Here is an 18,141-nt window from a genome sequence, read left to right on the forward strand (position 1 = left end):
AGAAGTATGGTCAGAGGGCTCCTTAAAGGCAAGGATGGTGAGACTTCCTCTCACATACTTTGGTCATGTTATTAAGAGAGACTAGTCCCTGGAGAAGGACATCATGCCAGGTGAAGTAGAGGGACAGTGAAAGAGAGGAAGCCCCTTAAGGAGATGGATTGACAGTGACTGAAACAAGGGGCTCAAGCTTGGGAACAATTAGGAGAATAATTCAGGGCTAGGTAGTGATTCTTTCTGTTTGGCATAGGGTCAATGTGGGTTGCAACTGGCTCAATGGCACCTGATAAGAACAACTACACCAAAATGAATCATAGCACTGAGGAGCACACATTCCTCAGAACCATCAACCATTCAAAAGCTAATAGGCAGTATTTGCCCAAGGCCAAATTCAAAAGGCAGGCAAGGTTAGGGGAGAAGGGTGAATGAAAACAGGAAGCAGAGTTTCAATGGCATGAGTGATATTACATTGCAGGAGATTGTCATCAATGTCACATAAAAAAACGAGTATAAATTGTTATGTGCAAAGCTGATTTTCTCTGTAAATCTTAACCCACCTTACAATAAAAAGTTTCTTTTTTTTTTAAAAAAAAGACACCATAGTTCATATAATAGACACAGCCAAAGATCTCCTGGACAATTCTAAAATGATCTCCCAAATGATTTGGGTAGTTAGCCCTCCCCAGGGAGTTCTACCCATTGAAACGCTGGGCGGTTATGGCTGCAATTATATTTCAGGCCAGAAGAGGCAGCAGAGGCCTGGTTGTTCAAATGCTGCAAAACTACCAGACAATGGGCAAACAGTTTCTTTCCATGGACGACTAGCGGCTCTGTCATATCCATGTCTGGTGTTCAACACTTGGCGACAGAATCCAGCCCGCTGGGTTTGGGTGGGGTCTGTTTCTCACCCATGCTTGGCTTGGGATTGTTCTATGGCATCCACTAAGTGGAGTCCTTTCCTTTCTGATGTCCCAAGAAAGCTGTTTTCTCCTTTTTCTCTCTCTGGCCCTCTTCCCAAGAACCCTGGGGTTCACTCTGCTTTCCTCTGGTTGATGTTTCTCAGGCAGTTACTTGACCTTGGTTCATCTACTGCAGGTGACCATTTGCAAGGAACTGTACCGTCCTTGGATGGTGTTGTTCATGAGCTAGGCTGCGAACTATGGGTTAAAGGTTTGAATTCACCCAGAGGTGCCTTCCAAGAAGGGCCTGGTGATATGCTTCTGGAAAAAAACCCACCTCAGCCATGGAAAATTCTAGGGACCGGACTTCTCTAACACACTTGGGCTCTATATGAGTCCGAGTTGACTCAATGGAAATTGGTTGCTGGTATTCCTGTAAGTAGAAGAAAACAATCTTTAAGCAGTCCCTCTTGGATTCATGGGAGGAGGATGGCTTCCGCTGAGAGAACTTCTCAGGGCTCCAAGGGCTCAATGATCTTACAAAAAATGAGAGAAACGATGAGCCTGATGACAGATGATATTGCTATGCAGGCCCCGTTTAAGGATGCTCAAGTTTCCAGGTCTTTCCCTGACTCACAGTGGAGCCCTGTTAGGTTCCAAATAGAAGGTCACCCTTGCTCCCAGGACCTGGAGCCTTGTAGCTGAGCAGAGCAGTCATGATGAGAAAGAGGACCCAAGGGGGAAGTCAGAGGGCTGCTTCATTTGTCTCGTTGTCAAGCAAACAAATGTTTTGGCAGGAAATTTCTCTTCAAGAGTGTTCTGATTTCTTGAAGGAAATCTTCTTCTGAACCATTTCCTCAGGGGAAAACCACTCAACTACCTCTGGAAGGAAGATTTTTCTCCTTCCAAGCTTACCAGGCTGTGCTAACTCACAGAGGAGGTGTGACTAGCAGGCAATGAAACTGATTTCCAGACTCCTATGAAAACCAGCAAGTGCTCGGCTGCTAAGTGAAAGGCCGGCAGTTGGAAAACCCCAGCTGCTCTGCAGGAGAAAGTGGTGGCTGACTGTGTCTGACAAGATGACAGCTTTGGAAACCCAATGGGGCAGTTCTCCTCTGTGCTCTACAGTTGCTTTCAGTTGGAGTGGACTTGATAGTGATAGAGCTGATCTTTTTTTCCCCATGAAAATCAGCTTGCACGAATACATGTGCATTCATGGATGTCTGTGTCTGCTTTGGCATGCATGTGCAAATATGTGCCTATTTGCACGTGGATGGATACGTCTGTGAATGTGGGCGTCTCTATTTACTTTGCCATGTGTGTGCACATGTCTGCCTTTGTCAGTATGCATGCGGGTTCAGGCAGCATAGAGAGATCACAGAGAAACTTGGAGAGAAAGAGAAAAGTAACCTATTTTCTCATGGGTCTCCCATACCTGACGGTCTACTGGCATCCACCGCCACGAAGACCAGAGGTCACTTCATGCCATGTGTCTAGCTGCCCATTGCTGGTTGAGGTCAGTCACCAGGGAGGCAAGTCAGACTGGCCTCGCCATCCTACCACCCACCTGCAGGAGTGATTCCCACCATCTGTCCTGGAGCCCCTCCCACCTTACTCAGCCTCCCTAGACATTGAGTGAAAGGCGTTTCCAACGTTTTTACATAAAGATTTCTGAGATTGACTGAAGAAATGATTTCATTTGACAAAACATGAAGCTTTGAATTTAAAGATTTGAGGCAAGTGCCCTCCAGAGAAGGGGACACAGGACGGGGCCATGCTCCCTTCCGGTATGCACGGGGGTTGCTATGAGTTGGAACCAACTTGATGAGCACCTGCCAGCAACAACAACATCCAGAAATTGTCCAAACTTCTGTGGCCTCAACTCGGAAATGAGAATATTAACATTGCCTCCTAGAAAGAACTCAAGGTATGTACAATTGGTTAATAGGCGTTTGGAAAGTGAGTACATTTAGTGGACTGATGACATTGATAAGGCAATAAGAAACTGAGAAGGCTTCACTAACAGGTGCTTTCACATCTGTAACCAGTAGATTCCTTCCTTCTTCATCTCTTGCCATCTTAATCAGCTCCCACACTTTCCAGGCAGCTTGAGGGATTAAATGTTCAGTCTGATCCTATTATAAGCCTCAGCCTCAGAATCAGAGGCTTTACCTGAGTTTTGAGGAGCTATACTGGGAATGAGGGAGAGTAACCTGTCTTTTCTATTGCTCTCCTATCGCTCCCTCTTCCCTAGCCCTTCCCTGTCTCTGGGCCTGCCTTTCCTCCCTAGAGCATTGGCTTCTGGGAGAAGGGGATGGAAACAATGAGCACAATGAGCACATTCCTGACCAGGCCTCTTACTATGCTATCTTCCAACCCTCTCTTGGAAGGGCCTCCACGAAGTCCTCTTATGTCATCTCACAATAACTTGTTAGATACCATTGAGTGAGCTCCTGACTCATAGCAAAAGTACACATAAGAGATTGAAGGCACCGCCTGGTCCTCACACTGATACTCATACCTTTGTAGAATTCCTAGAGGGCTTCTGACTTCCTGTCCTTTTTACACACATACACACATAGATGCATCCTTGCCGAATTTCTGGATGGCTTCTGACTTTTTTCCTTTTTAAACACACACACACACACACACACACACACACACAAACACACCCTTGCCGAATCTCTGGATGACTTCTAACTTCATGTCCTTTTAAAAAATCAGACTCACCATTGCAGAATCTCTAGAGGGCTTCTGACTTTGTGTCCTTTTTACACAAACACACGCACGCACACACACACACACACACCCTTGAAGAATCGCTGGAGGCCTTCTGACTTCATAACTTTTTACACACACATACACACAACAAGCACCTTTGCAGAATCTCTGGAGTGCTTCTGACTTCGTGTCCTTTTTACACACACACACACACACACACACACACACACACACACACACCCTTGCAGGATCTCTGGAGGGCTTCTAACTTGGTGTACTTATTACAAACACAACACACACGTACATACCCTTGCAGAATCAATAGTGGGCTTCTGACTTCGTGTGATTTTTACACACACACACACACACACACACACACGCACACACACACATACACCCTTGCAGAATCCTTGGAGGGCTTCTGATTTTGTGTCCTTTTTACACACACACACACACACAAACACACATACATCCTTGCAGAATCTCTGAAGGGCTTCTGACTGTGTCCTTTTTACACAAACACACACACATACACACACCCTTGAAGAATCTCTAGAGGGCTTCTGATTTCGTGTCCTTATTACACACACACACACACACACACACACACTCACAACCCAAACTCATTCTCTTACAAAATCTCTGCAGTCCTTCTGACTTCGTGTCCTTTTTTAAAAACACACACACACACACACACGCACAAACACACATTCACTTGTAGAATCTCTGGATTGCTTCCGATTTCGTGTCCTTATTACACACACACACACTCCCTCACTCTCACACTCATACCTTTTCAGAAAACCTAGAGGGCTTCTGACTTCGTGTCCTTTTAACACAACACTCACCCTTGCAGAATCTCTAGAGGGATTTTGACATCCTGTCCTTTTGACACACACACACATACACACACACACACACACACACACACACACCCTTTCAGAATCTCCAGACGTTTTATGACTTCGTGTCGTTTTCACACAAACACACACACACACACACTCTTGCAGAATCTCTGAAGGGCTTCTGACTTTGTGTCCTTTATACACACACACACACACACATACACCCTTGCAGAATCTCTGAAGGGCTTCTGACTTTGTGTCCTTTTTACACAAACACACACACATACACACACCCTTGAAGAATTTCTAGAGGGCTTCTGATTTCGTGTCCTTATTACACACACACACACACACAACGAAAAACTCATTCTCTTACAAAATCTCTACAGTCCTTCTGACTTCGTGTCCTTTTTTAAACACACACACACATACACTTGTAGAATCTCTGGAGGGCTTCTGACTTCGTGTCCTTATTACACACACACACACACACACACAAACACACAAACACTTGGAGAATCTCTGGAGGTCTTCTGATTTCGTGTCCTTTTTACACTCACACACACATTCACACACACACACACACACACACCCTTGCAGAATCTCTGGAGGGCTTCTGACTTCCTGTCATTTTTACACACACACACACACACACACACACACACACACACATCCTGGCAGAATTCCTGGATGGCTTCTTACTTTGTGTCCTTTTTAAACACACACACACACACACACACACCCTTGCAGAATCTCTGGAGGGCTTCTTACTTCATGACCTTATTACACCCGCACGCACACACACACACACACATAAATCCTTGCAGAATCTCTTGAGAGCTTCGTACTTGGTGTCCTTTTTACAAACACACACACATACTGGCAGAATCTCTGGAGGACTTCTGTCTTCATGACTTTTTTACACACACACACACACACACACATACACACACCCTTTCAGAATCTATGGAGTGTTGGGCGTGGCAGGCAGGTGGCAGGGGTGGTAGGTGGCAGAGTGTGTCTAAGTGCTCTGCCCACACCTGCGAACTTGACAGCGGTGATGGAGGAGGAGTGCTCGTCCAGCGTCTGCTGCAGGCTATACTCCCGCCCTGCGTCTAGCACATGGATCAGCCGGTCCCGGCTCGCTGAGGCCAGCAGCTTCAGACCTGGGATGGGATGAACTCCGTCAGCTGATGAGTGCCCAGCAAAGAGCACCCAGAGAAACTGAGCCCCACATCCTTAAGCCACATGAGCCATGGAGTCGGGCAGAGTTGAGATGCAGTCCTCCCCAAAGCCTTCAGAGACATCAAGAAGGATCACTAACTCTTTTGGTAGCCAAAAGAACAATCAGCCCCATAGTCAAGAGGCAGGACAAGTATCAGTGGCTCTGGCCAGACTGGAGGGGCTCACTCAAGGCCATTCTAGGCCAGGGCCAGGTACCTGTGTCTGGCTTCGAGTACTCCAGGCACAGAATCTCTGACTCATGGGCCTCCTCCTTCAGCATTTCACTCAGGGACTGCAATTCATGGACCCTGCAAAATGAGAAGAAAGGAGAGGCCGTTCAGTGCCAGGCAGCGGGGGAAAGAATCATCACCCACCCCCTTCCACCTTTTCCTCTCCATCAAGAGCTGTTTTACTTTACCTTTTGGGTTGAACCTTTAGACTTAGAAAAATGAGTCCAGATATGTCACATTCAACTCTCTCACCTGGTCTCCCTTCGTATTAATGTTTTATGTACTACAGTACACAGTGATAAGGACCACGGAGGTCACACTGGTACAACATTATTAGACTTTATTTAAATGTCACCAGCGGGGGTTGCTCTGAGTTGGAATCAACCCAATGCCAATGAGTTTGTTTATCCCATGAATGTCCTTCTGCTCCAGGATCCTAGGAGCCCCCACGGCACATGGGTGTCATCTGTCCCAGTCTAGAACGGCTTTCAGTCTTTGCTTGTCTTTCCTACCGTGACACCTGGGAGAGTATGATATGTTACTCTGGCAGGTGTACCTCAAATGAAGTTTGCCTGATGTTTCCTCATGACTATCCTAAGTTCCTTATACATTTGGGTCAAGAATACCAGACACAATGCTAGGAGGAGGCTGCATGGAAAAACAGAACTAAAAGAAACTTTCCATCAACGTTGGTTGTTGTTGTTCAACATTTTATTGGGAGTTCTTAAGAGTCATAAGATTTTCTGGGAACATTTTGAAGCCTCTCAGTGTACCCTCTCACCAGATTCATGCTGCTGCCACGGGAAGTTAACCTTAATGACTTGGCTAAGGGTGGGTTTTGCCGTTTCTTCATTGTCAAGTTAGTATCTTTCCCTTGAAGATAATAAATTTTGTCCCCAACCCTTTTCAGCTAAACCCTCCTGAACCTCTCTCCTTGGGGGCCTAAAGTTCCCCCATCCTGTCCCCTGGAGGCAACGGGTTGCACTCCACAAATGGCCTTACCTGAGCGTGCCCATAGGGTCCTCTGATGCTAGATGCTGCCCGTTGGGGCTGATGCACATAGAGCGGATGCCCACATGGGGGTCCATCAGGGACCCATCGGCTTTGTCTCCCCCAGGCAGCTCGGTGTCCAGCAGGGCCAGCATGTTCCCATCCATATAGATGATCTTAATGAGGTACTAGTGAAACAGGTCAGGAGAAGAGGTGGTTGAGGAAGGCCTGACACAGGACACCTGTCAGGGAGAGAAATGCGGGCCAAGAGCACATCCTTGTCAGAGTTTGGCCAAACAACATCTGGAACAGTCTGGTCTGGAGACCCAGATCCTGAGACTGTGGTGTGGGGGCACCAGGCTCACGTGGCTGAGGATGTTTCGGTGCAGGGTGGAGCCATGCACGCCAAAGCTCTCTGTATTCCACAGGCGATGGTGCTGTCAGAAGAGCAGGTGATAAAGGAGCTCGGGGGCAGGCAGGCCTGTTGACTGTCCTTCACCTCAAGGTAGACCTGGAGGAGCACAAGGACCAGAGGGACCCGGGTCAGACCTTGGCTGCCCACAGAGATGGGACGGAATGAGAGTAGAGAAAAGGCTGGTCAAGACTTAGCCCCAGGCTTATCCCATAGCAAGCATGTCATAATGATTAGCTCTTGTCTTTAACAAGTAAAGGAATATACATTAACCAAGCACCTAGTAAGTACTAGGCATTCTAAATCTCCCACTTACATTGTCTCCTTTTCGTAAAAATCAAATGCATCAGGTATGTCATTTCATAATTGCAGAAACTAAGGTTTGGTCAAGTTCAGGAACATGTCCAAAGAGGCCAAGCTAAGACTGCACAGGGGCATACAGAAAAAAGTCTGAGATGAGTCAGCACTAATATCCACTCGCATCCTCAGAGCCAATTAACAGATATGAAGGGACCCAGGGGCACTGCTGGGGGAGCAAGGGTGCTGGAGGAAACAAATTCCACACTTGAGGAACCCCAGCTCCTAATGGTAGCCCAGGAAACACGGTCAGTCTCAGCAGACCTGGCCCACGTACCTCTACACTCCAGACGCAGGAGGAATGATACAGAGCTGAATACACCTTGCCCACTTTCTTGGGGTCCTTCACATCCCAGACATAAGTACTATGGTCATTGTACACACAAGACAGCCACTGATTTGCAGGATCAAAGGTCAAGGCGATGGTGTCCCGATACTTCGCATTGGCCACTCCAGCAAAAAGGCAACTGAGGAAAGAGGGGAGCGGGGTGTCCTGGGCAGACAGGGCAAACTGGTGAGTGAGCGCTAATGAAATGGGGCACTAAAGGGAGGAGCAGCAGGTTGGCCAGCAGTCACTAGAGAAAGAACGCAGCGGCTGGCCTGGCATTCCTTGCCATGGGGCTCTCCAAAAGAACACAAGCTATTTCATAGCCCCCAACGTCAGGCGGGGACAGTGTGTGGCCGTGATGCAACCAAGCAGATGTCAGGCCCTTCTAGACTCACATCAGAGGACAAGGAAGGGCACTGTGCAAACCATAATCATGGTCATATATCATTTCCTGCCAATTGCAGATTTAGCCCCCTCCTGGCCTGAAAGAGAAATTAATATACCCAACTGCAGAACTGCCCCGCTTCCTGACAGCACTGAAACCAGAGCAAAACTTCACTTCCTGCAATCACCCAACCCATGGCCCGAGGCTACAATAAGACCATCCTACCGCAGCTGCTACCCAGTACCACCCTGAGGGAGAAAGGTCTGCTCCGTCAGGTTTCCAGTCTCTCTCAGAAACCCTAAGGAACTGCCCGTCTGTCCTAGCTGTGGTCTTTACAGGACAATGCATTACCACACTGCAGACTCAGATTACCACGGTTGCCCACAGTGAGTAACAAATGCTAAAAGACCCACCTGTGCTTGACTGCAAGGGTCTTCCCAGAGGTCTATGTGTGCCCTCCTCTCCTTGCAGCATGCCAGGGATGGCCTGGCACAGAGTGGGGCTTTGACAGGACTCAGGGGCCAACCAACACCGCTCACCTGGCCTCTGTGATGCTGGCAATGTCTGTCCCCAGGGCATGGGGCCGGGGCAGCGTGCTGAGGAAGTACAGGTTGGAGGGGTTGAAAAGGTGCACGGTGCCGTCAGCACAGCCACAGAAGATTTAGTCCTGGCTCACCGAGATGCAGTGGGCCACTGTGGTCTGTGAGCACAGAAGCCCCAGTCAGCAAGGGCGTCTGCCCACTCCTTCACCTGACACCTCAACAGCCATGAGCCAAGAGGCAAGGACAAGCGCAAGGCAGGCCAGCTGCCCTGGCTGGAGCCCCTCAATGCCCCTCCCTCTAACAGCAGCTGGCCAGAGGGCTCACAGCCCCGTGCAATTAGGGGGAAGGAGTCAGCAAGCCTTATAAGGCACCTGAGGTTTGGGCAAAGACACACCCAGAAAAGGCCGGCCAAGAGAAAGGCAGCAGAGGCAGTGGACAGGGCCAGCACACTTACTGTGATGCTGTCTGTGTGCTGAGCAGAAGAGGAAAGCAGAGGAAGAGGCAGAGACAGAGAGCACGAGCGAGCAGTGAGGTTTCCAAACACCTTCCTCCGCCTGGGGCCTCCCCCAGCGTGCATGCAGACTCAGGTGTCCCGGAGCCCGGAGGTGACAGACGGGAGGGTGCCTGCCGACAAAGCATTCACTTACCCTCAGCTCCACCCACTTGTCCAACAGTCTCCGGTCACTGAACTCACACAGCTGCCCTGAGGATGTGATACAGAAGGTGCTGTCAGTCTTCTTCCCGCGGACACAGGCTACTTCAGTGAACAGGTTGTTCCGCAGGTTCCCCCAGCAGCCCAGAGCGGCCCAGCAGGGGCACAGTGGCATTCACCTGTGGAGACCCACCACAGGTGCCACCCACCCACCCTGCAGGCTATCCCCTGGAAAGCAGGCCCTGGGGAGAGAGGGAGAAGGCTTCCCTTGCAGATTGACATAGCACCTGGCCCAGCTGAGACTTCCAAGGGGCTTTTGAGCATGCAGAAGGGGGCGCAGGTGGAACAGATCTGAGCAGACCCCACCCTAGTGGCTACTTGCTGCCTCACCTTTGAGGTCTTGCTGTCATCGAGGTACCAGAATTTGATGTGCCGGTTGCCTGCAGTGACAAAGTAGCTGCAGTCCTCAGAGAAGGATACTGCTGTCACCCGACTGGACACCTTGTTGGAAGCCACTACAATGTTTTTCTGGAGAGAAAGTCAAGGGAAATCAAGGCTCTGCTTCTAGGAGCTGAGGGAAAAGAAACTTACACACTGAAGGAGGTTAGACAAGCTGTGAACTGGACCTCTCCTTCTGCCCCTTCTTCAGCATCCTAGATACCCAGTTGCTCCTTTCTGCTCAGAGTTCTTTAGAAAGGGACTGAGGCCAGCAGGCGGAAGTTAAGGCCACCGGTCAGCAATTTTTTGGCTCCCATCCCGGCCCCGCCTGTCCTGAGGCCAGCAGCCCACTCACCTTCCAGGCCCAGACATTGACGATCATGTCATGCTGGTAGCCCACTGAGACAATGTACTTGGCGCTGGGTGAGAAGGCCACACATGCCACGCCATACTTATGCTCCTGAAGCTCCGCCACCTGGCTGCGCTCCGACACATCCCATACCCGCACAGCAGGCATGTGTCCACTCTGCAGGGACCGAAGACCCCGAAGTAAAGGCCAGAGGCAGCCAGCTCCCTCCCCATCCATGGAGGCCTGGCCCTCCCAGCCACTGGACAAGAGCCTGCACATAAATGAAGGACACCTAACCTAATGCGCCTGCACATGAATCAAGGACACCCCCGGAGGGAATGTGATCAGTGTTGGGGAACAGGGACACTCAGGGACGGGCTCCTGGCGTGATTTGGATGGGCAAGAACCACCACTCCTGCGGTTTGCTCTCACAGCCTCACAGGGCAAGTCTATGGGAGGGCAGTCCTGTTCCACACTGTGACCAGCAGGGGGACTCCAGGGATAAGGAATGTTTTAAGGAGGTGTTTTCCAAAATGTGGTTCCCAAATTGGCAGCTTCAGCCTCACTGGGAACTACTTGTTAGCATTGCAAACTGAAGAGAGCCACCCCAGACCTGCAGAACCCCAGAGCCAGCAGTCTGTACTAAGGGGTGACCATGGCACTTCTGATGCAGGCTACAGCCTAAGAACACTGCTCTAGGGCAGACCAAACACCCAAAGTGGACACCAGTAGAGAAAGTCAAAATTGGCACCAGTCCTATGCGGGCCGCAGGCTGTCACTCTCTGCTAAGGCCAGGCCCCCCCCTCTGCAGTGCTTGAGCTTCCTTCCTCACTCATCTCACCGGTGACCATGTACTTGCCATCAGGAGAGAAGGCAAGGGCAGTGATGGTTTTCCTGAAAGGAATCGGGCAGGCTCAAGAGGGGCACTGGCAGCCTGGCCCAGGTCTGGCCTCTCACAGTCCCCTCTCAAAACAAGGGCAGCAAACCCGCTGTCCCTGTGCTGCTTCCCTCCCATGCCTGGGGCCCAACAGGGCCCAATGCCACAGAGAAGCAGGTGGCACCCCTCTGGCCGTCCCTGGGGAAAGGTGGCACTCCCCAAAGCCCCTGAGCCCATTTACCTGGAGCTGTTGAGGATGTGGTGCTGCTTGTGTTTCTGGGGGTTGAAGAGCACAACCACACACCTGGGGAGAGGGAGAGGGAGAGGGAGAGGGGAGCACAGACTTAGCACCCCACCTCAGCGGCCCAGCCCAGAGGACCCCACGTTGCCAGAGTGCAGCTGGCTCCTGACAGCACTCTTCTGCCTTTCTCCCCTTCTGTAGCCCCACATGGCGCAAGGTCCTGTAGGGAGCCCTGCTTGCCCAGTGCTCTGTACACCAGCACCATCGGGACATGCCCCATAGCGATGGGGTGGCCGGTATTCCCAGAGCTCTTGTCCCTACCCCAGGGCAGAGGGCAGAGAGAAGGATGCACATGATTTGGGTAAGAACAGGCCTCAGCTGTGCCCTTGTTTACAGACCTGGTTTCCAGGAGAGAGTGGGATCTCTCATGTCTGCACCCATGTGTGTACTTGGCAAGAGCTAGCCCACCACATGTTGGATGAGGAAGCAAGTGGAAGGTCAGGGCCCAGGGCCAGGCCTGCAGGGAGACTAAGTGGGATGGAGGGGCAGAAAACTGCCTGAGGGAGGGAACTTCATGGAGTTGCTGGCCCACGTCAGACTCTTTAGCCCAAAGAGCCTGAGCAGCGCCATTCTAACAGCCTCCAGTCTCCCTCTCCAGTCAGGCAGCAAGGCTGGGTGAGATTGGAAGGAGACTGAAATTCAAGAGTGAACTCGAGAGAGGGAGGCAGGTAACAGTCAGGGACAAGGAGCTGGGAGCCAACAGCTCTCGTGTCTCAGGGACCATGGCGCTCAGCAGGTTTAGGCCCTCTGCCCAGCTGTCCCCTCTCTTCATTAGCGCTATGCCTACTAATTGCTATTAGCTGGCCACAGCAAGCCTGGAACCTGCTACCCCAGGTAAGGGGGTCGACTGGGTAGATGGGGGAGAGACTCAGTAGAAGGCTACTTGTCCCAACCCTGCCTTTTACAACAGGAAGCAGACCGCAGGACCCGCATCTGGACCCCACTGCTTGCAGATGGGAGCAGGAGGTGCCGCACAGGGCTTGGTCTCTGCTGCAGACAGAGGCCTCCGGCTCGGCTCAATGAGCCAGTTCGCAATGCAAATTCCACTGTCAACTAGGGATTCTGGGATCTTGAAGGTACACCAGGTAAGCTCACAGCTGGCTACCAGGCTGATTGACAGCCTTAGAAGCCTGAGCAACACCCTCTTCTCCTCAGAGCCCCTCCCCTCCAATCCTTTTTCACCCTCTTTTTCTTTGTTCTCTTTTTTATCCCCTTTCTCTCTTTAAACCGATTTGAAGACCGCTGCTCTCCACATTCCTTGAATGAGAAAAACAAGATGACCTTAGAAACACGCAGACACACACCTGCCCAGTTGCTCTGAAGGAGAGTCTAATACATGGGACTGGCCTAACTCCTCTAAAACAGAGCTGCCTGCACAGAGGATGAAAGGAAGGTGTTCAAACACTCAACCACATTCACTGTCACTGAGTCGATTCTGACTCACAGTGACCCCACAGAACACAACAAAACCGCCCCTGTGGGTTTCCGATACGAACTATCTAGGGGACCAGAAAGTGTCATCTTTCTCCTTTGGAGTGCCTGGTGGGGCCTAGCTGCTGTCCTTGCCGTTAGAACCCCAACACAGAACCATGACACCCTCAGGTATCTGGGAGTCCAAATTTGAGAGATAAGGACCACTAAGGAACAGAGCCAGGGCTCACAAACAGGGCTTCTGATTTCGGGTCCTTTTTACACACACACACACACACACACACACACACACACACACAGACAAACCTTTGCAGAATCTCTTGAGGGCTTCTGACGTCATGTCCTTGTTACACACACACACTCTTGCAGAATCTCTGGAGGGCTTCTGACTTCGTGTCCTTTTTACGCACACACACACACACACACACACACACACACACACACACACACATAGATGCATCCTTGCAGAATTTCTGGATGGCTTCTGATTTTTGTCCTTTTTAAACACACACACACACACACACACACACACCGTTGCAGAATCTCCAGAGGGCTTCTGATTTCGGGTCCTTTTTACACAGATACACACACACACACACACACACACACACCCTTGCAGAAACTCTAGAGAGTTTCTGAATTCCTGTCCTTTTTAAACAAACAAAACCACACACACACACAACCTTTTAGTATCCATGGAGGGCTTCTGACTTCATGTCCTTTTTATACACACACACACACACACACACACACCCTTGCAGAATCTCTAGAGGGTTTCTGAATTCTTTTCATTTTTACACACACACGCACACACACTCACACCCTTGAAGAATCTTTGGAAGCCTTCTGACTTCATATCTTTTTACACAGGCATACACACACACACAAGCACCTTTGCACAATCTCTGGAGTGCTTCTGACTTCGTGTCCTCTTTACACACACACACACACACACGCTTGCAGGATCTCTAGAGTGCTTCTGACTTGGTGTTCTTTTTACACACACACACACACGCACACATACACCCTTGTAGAATCTCTATAAGGATTCTGAATTCATGTCCTTTTTACACACACACACACACACAACCTAAAGCCACTTTCTTGCAAAATCTATGCAGTACTTCTGACTTCGTGTCCTTTTTAAACACACACACACACACACATACTTGTAGAATCTCTGGAGGGCTTCTTATTTCGTGTCCTTATTACACACACACACTCCCTCACTCTCACACTCATACCTTTCCAGAAAACCTAGAGGGCTGCTGACTTCATGTCCTTTTAACACAATACACTCACCCTTGCAGAATCTCTAGAGGGCTTCTGACTTCGTATCCTTTTGACACACATACACAGATACACACACACACACAACCTTGCAGAATCTCCAGACGGTTTATGACTTCGTGTCATTTTCACACACACACACACACATACACACACTCTCTCTTGCAGAATCCCTGGAAGGCTTCTAACTTGGTGTAATTATTACAAACACAACGCACACACACACACACACACACCCTTGCAGAATCAATAGTGGGTTTCTGATTACGTTTGATTTTTACACGCACACACTCACACCCACACACATACACCCTTGCAGAATCTCTGAAGGGCTTCGAACTTTGTGTCCTTTTTACACATACACACACCCTTGAAGAATCTCTGGAGGGCTTCTGACTTCATGTCCTTATTACACACACACACTCCCTCACTCTCACACTCATACCTTTCCAGAAAACCTAGAGGGCTTCTGACTTCGTGTCCTTTTAACACAATACACTCACCCTTGCAGAATCTCTAGAGGGCTTCTGACTTCTTGTCTTTTTGACACACACACACACACACACACACACACACACACACCCTTGCAGAATCTCCAGACGGTTTATGACTTTGTATCGTTTTCACACACACAAACATACACACACACACTCTCTTGCAGAATCTCTGGAGTGCTTCTAACTTGGTGTAATTATTACAAACACAACACACACATACACACACACACCCTTGCAGAATCAATAGTGGGCTTCTGACTTCGTGTGATTTTACATGCACACACACACACACACATACACCTTGAAGAATCTATGGAGGGCTTCGAACTTTGTGTCCTTTTTACACAAACACACACACATACACACACCCTTGAAGAATCTCTAGAGGGCTTCTGACTTCGTGTCTTTTTATACAAACACACACACACACACACACACACACCCTGGTAGAATCTCTGGAGGGTGTCTTACTTGGTGTCTTTTTTCACACACACACACACACACACATACACCAAGAACCGACTTTTAGTTTGCTACTCACTAGCTTTTGAAGACCCCAGTCACTTCCCTGATGGATACAGAACATTGTCTTTGTGAGCTAGTTTGTACGAATTGATTTTGAGGTCTCTCAGAGCTATGTTCCTGATCCCCCATATTTAGGACACACTCCCTCAAGGGGTTTTGTTATAGCTAAGACATTTTCATAACTATGCCTCCTGGATGTACTATTATATTCATGGACATATTTGTAGTATATGCTAATATGTATATAGAACTATTCTCTGGCAAACCTATATTTATTCATGGGGCTAGTCCCATTCTCCTTCCCACAACTGCTCAGATTTTGTGGTTTTTCTATCTATCTATTTATCTCTCTAGCTATCCTTGTATGTTATTGTTATTATAGGAGTATTTATCTCTGTTGCTTTTAATGATTGTAGTCTACTGAGAAAGGTTAGTGTTTAAATGTTCCAAATGTTTCCCCATTTTCTGGGTTACATGACACAAACCAATAGAAGAAGAGAAAAGAAAAAAATTTAACCCAAGTAATAACACCAACAATAAAACCAATTTAGTCTTTTGGTTAAGAATTACTCAGACTTTCCCACTCCTAGGCTAAACCTTGAAAGAAAAAGAATGAGATAAAAGACCATAGGGAGGAAGAAAGGAGAGTGAGAGGCAAGGGAATAAAGAAAGAAGGTGGCAAGGTTGTGTGAACAATTAATGTGGACCTTCTTTGATGTGTATTAAAATAATATTGACTGTTTTTTTCAATACTCACCAAAAATTATTTATATCAATCAAAAAAACCTCACTACCCTGGAATCAATTCTGACATATAGCAACCCTTTGGACAGAGTATAGAACTGCCCCTGTGGGTTTCCAAGGCTGTAAATCTTTACAGGAGTAGAAAATCTCATCTTTCTCTTGGGGAGTGGGGGTGGGGAGGGGAGTTTCGAACTTCTGATCTTGCAGTTAGAAGTCCAACTCATAATCTACTTCACCAACAAGGCTCCACCTTTCATCATTAATCTAAACTGTTTGACCTTCTAGGCTTACTGGGTTTTATTTTCTCACTTTGGAAGACATGGTACCAAAATACACACCATTTCCTAGCCCCCCAAAAAATCAAAAGTAAACAAAAACAAAACAGGAAAAAATAGCAACCCAATCCAAACCAACTAACCTATTTAGCCATATAGATAAAGGATACTTGTAGCCAACCTCTGTGTTGGGGGCAATAGGGATGGAAAGGGACTGTGGTTAACAGGCACGTGGCAGCTCATCCACGGGGGACATTCAAATTCTAGCTCCAGACGGTTGTTGCCTTGGGTAAATGCAAGGATTTTAAGGCCTGATTTTCTGTTTGTAACTGAGATGCTGAGAATATAAAATTCGATGTGAAATCGTCAACTTTTCAAATATTGGATCACATTAGTTAAAACCACTTTTCAGGCTGCTCATCATCATACTAGCACATCATTAGGCTAAAATCATATCAAAGACATCTGGTTTGTCCCCTGTGCCCTTTAAGGACAACTGAAACATAAGGATGGGAATGTGACATTCATTCTTCCTCTAGACCCTCACCCTTTGCCTCCATCGGCTGGCGTTCATAGAAGAGGCAGACAGTTTTGTTCAACTTCAGCATAATCAGAGTCCTGAGAGTTAAACACAATACATATATAATTTCATACTAGTCGTTTTAATATTAGCCCAAACAAAACCAACAAAAACCCAACCCGTTGCTGTTATGTTGGTTCTGGCTCCCGAGGACCCCGTGGGTGCCAGGGAGAAACTACACATCACAGGATTCTCAAGCCTGTGGGCTTCTAGAAGCAGGCCATTAGTTATTTCTTCTGAGGGGTGCAACTGCCCACCACTTGATACGTTGAGTCCTTAACCATTTGTGCCACTCAGGGTCTCCCAGCCTTCGTATGTGACCCCCAAATTCCTTGACAGGCTACCTATAGGAAGGTAGAGTCTATGCCCTTTCCCCTTAAATTGGGATGTTTCATGACCTCTGTGACCAATAGATTATGGAGAAGATGACACTGTGACATCTAGTTTGGGCAACCCCCTTCCCTCCCCCAAAGTGCTTCACAGCTTCTGAAAAATCCCTTCAAAGTCTTCTTCTTGAGTGCTCACCCTCAGAATGTCCAGCCTCCACGTGCTACCTCTCAGGACACTTCTCAGCACCCAGACACTATGCTGAAAGAAGCCTGAGCCACCTGGAAAGGCCACGTGGAGACACTCCAAACAACAACCCAGTTAAGCACCCAGCTAACGGCCAGCTTCAGCTGACAGCCCTCTGAGTGCACGTGTAGGCACTGGAGTCACCAGAGGCCCCTGCCCCAGCTCCCATGTGACTGCCAACTCATGGGAGACTCCAAGCACGACCCAGTGGCCTCCCAGCAACCACACGATGATGGTCCTTGTTTGAAACCACTGCGTTTGGCCGAGGGGGCGTTTCTTGCCCAGCCACAGGGATGAGAACCTGCATCTCAACAACATGCAGGTGGGTGAGGGGGCCGTCTCTTGAGCAAGGCAGCCTCCCTTCTTGTCAACTCCTGGGGATTTTTGTTGTTCTTGCCACTGCTGCCCCAATTCCCCAGGAGCTAGAGGAAGGCAGGCAGCAGGCCTCAGGTGGCCAGGAGGCAGGAGCCTCTGTGGGATGCAGTTACAATGGGAGATATAACCTTAAAGGCAGGAGCCTGACTTTACCTTTGCCTCCTGGAGATTTCGGGTGCAGAACACCTGTCAAATCCCATCTTCTGTCCAACCCTGATCATATGTCTGTCTTATGTTTGCACACAGGACGCAGACTTGTGAGCACCCAAAGAACAGTGTCTGGCGCCAAAAAACCAGCGCCACA

General features: G+C 48.8%; 2 long non-coding RNA genes across 2 annotated transcripts; both read right to left on the reverse strand.

Annotated features, from left to right (window-relative positions):
* Positions 1–6,923: 6,923 nt before the first annotated feature.
* LOC142436141 (uncharacterized) lies at positions 6,924–9,082 on the reverse strand. The gene is made up of 3 exons (XR_012781803.1): positions 8,928–9,082; positions 7,953–8,142; positions 6,924–7,417 (listed from the first exon to the last, which is right to left on the reverse strand). It is a non-coding gene; the product is annotated as an uncharacterized LOC142436141 (long non-coding RNA).
* A 495-nt stretch (positions 9,083–9,577) lies between these two features.
* LOC142436139 (uncharacterized) lies at positions 9,578–10,458 on the reverse strand. Its single transcript, XR_012781801.1, has 3 exons — positions 10,376–10,458; positions 9,973–10,110; positions 9,578–9,633 (listed from the first exon to the last, which is right to left on the reverse strand). It is a non-coding gene; the product is annotated as an uncharacterized LOC142436139 (long non-coding RNA).
* Positions 10,459–18,141: the final 7,683 nt, after the last annotated feature.

This window comes from Tenrec ecaudatus, unplaced genomic scaffold (genome assembly GCF_050624435.1).
Source record: "Tenrec ecaudatus isolate mTenEca1 unplaced genomic scaffold, mTenEca1.hap1 Scaffold_177, whole genome shotgun sequence".
NCBI lineage: Eukaryota > Metazoa > Chordata > Mammalia > Afrosoricida > Tenrecidae > Tenrec > Tenrec ecaudatus.